At 37.1% G+C, this 1,968-nt stretch overlaps 1 pseudogene; it reads right to left on the bottom strand.

Annotated features, from left to right (window-relative positions):
• Window positions 1-1,375: 1,375 nt before the first annotated feature.
• On the bottom strand, window positions 1,376-1,493 carry LOC136383663 (small nucleolar RNA SNORA33; annotated as a pseudogene).
• Window positions 1,494-1,968: the final 475 nt, after the last annotated feature.

The raw sequence follows: 1,968 nt of genomic DNA, 5'->3' as shown, positions 1-1,968 counted from the left end.
GCACTGTTTCCTGCATCCAGGGCCCAGCCAAATCAAGAGCTCTTCTAGAGAGACCTATGACCAGGGCTCAGGGGAAAGGGCAGAGTATGCACGATAGCCTCTTCTGACCACTGTGTCCCTGGATATAGAAATCTGTTTTAAACAAAGTCAAGGTATTCAAATTGCTTAATTGAGCTAGTTTAATTTAAATTAGGTAAGCTTCCAGTGGTTGTTGGGAAAGCCAATTGCTAATGCACCAGCAAAGCTAGCCGAATTCTAGTCACCTTGTTGGGTCCAAACATGGAGTTGCTGCTGACTAGCTTGCACTCTGCACAGTAGCTCTTGACATGCTTTCTTCCTGCTGTCCCCCGCTGGATATTTCGATGCAAATGTAGTATGGCATGTGTCAAAGTGCTGCTTTATATTTGACCATTTCATCGATGCAATTTTATCATTGCATATTAGACACACTGCCAAACCTGCTCTCTCCACAAAGGCGGATTCCTCTGTCCATTCCTGCTGAAAAGTATGATACTCCTCATCTTTTTTTCTTTTAGCCATCTTCTTCATCTAAAGGGTTTCTGCAGTTAGCTAGCTGACTACTTGATTAAAAGGAGGGAAGTTTACTTCCTGACCTCACAAGGACCCATGTACATTATGCATTATCCAATAAAAATTTGGTGTTGTCCTGGAGGACAGCTGTGATTGGCTCCAGCCACCTGCAACCATGAACATGAGCGGTAGGAAATGAATGGATTGTAATACATGAGAATTTTTTATATTTTTAATGTTATTACTTTTTTTATTAAAGATTTGTGTGGGAGCCAGATGCAGCCATCAAAAGAGCCACACCTGGCTCATGAGCCATAGGTTCCCAACCCTTGGTCTATATGATTGATGGGGTCCTTTTTTTCCAGTTGAATCCAACCCTGTTCCAAACTAGGAAAAGTAGTTGATGTGCTGAGGAAAAATAACAAATTGATCTAAAAACCAATCCAGTAAAACTATTCTTCAAGAACAAGGGTGAAATAAAGACATTTTTAGATAAACACAATCTAAAGGTTTATTATTAAAAGATCTCACAGTAATGGACTTTTTAAAATTGTTTCACTTATTCATTTTAGAGAGGAGAGGGAGAGAGAGAGAGAGAGAGAGAGAGATATGAGAGACAGAGAGAGATAAGGTAGGGAGGAGCTGGAAGCATCAACTCCCATATGTGCCTTGACCAGGCAAGCCCAGGGTTTCGAACCGGTGACCTCAGCACTTCCAGGTTGACACTTTATCCCACTGCGCCACCACAGGTAAGGCCTGGTAATGGACTTTTTAAAGTGAGGTAGCTATTTGTATATATGTTGATATGCAAATATTGATTCTGTAAAACTATCTAATTTTTTTTTCTTATAGCCATTTTCAGGGACTTTAATGACTTTAAATGTCTATAAGGCTCTTAACATGGCTTTACTATTGCTAGCTTTCTCCAAATTTCTGCAGAAACACATAAAACTATCTAATTTTAGAAGAAAATGGCTAAAATTAAAATATTATATACTAATGTTTACATTGAGAAGAGTGGGATCAGGGTTAAAGCATTTTATTTTATTTTTAAAATCATTTTTTCTTTTTCTTTTTAACATTTATTAATTTTAGAGTGAGAGAGGAGAAGAGAGAGAGAGACAGAAACATTGATCTGTTCTTGTATTATATAAGGTCTACCGGAAAGTTCTGTCTGTTTTTGGAATAAAACAAAATACAAATTTTTCTTACCATCAATAAACTTTATAAAATAATATAATTGCCATTATTATTAATGATTTCTTGCCAGTTTGAGGGCAATTTGTATATCCCATTTTTGAAAAATGTTTTATCTTTTGATACGAAAAATTGAACCAGTGCTTGTTTGATATCTTCTTCATTTTTGAATTTTTTTGTCCTTCAAAAAATTTTGTGAGGACAAAAACAAGTGATAGTCGGAGGGTGCTAAGTCCGGGG

Source organism: Saccopteryx leptura, chromosome 11 (genome assembly GCF_036850995.1).
Source record: "Saccopteryx leptura isolate mSacLep1 chromosome 11, mSacLep1_pri_phased_curated, whole genome shotgun sequence".
NCBI classification, from domain to species: domain Eukaryota; kingdom Metazoa; phylum Chordata; class Mammalia; order Chiroptera; family Emballonuridae; genus Saccopteryx; species Saccopteryx leptura.
This window is presented reverse-complemented; position numbering and strand designations above follow the sequence as displayed.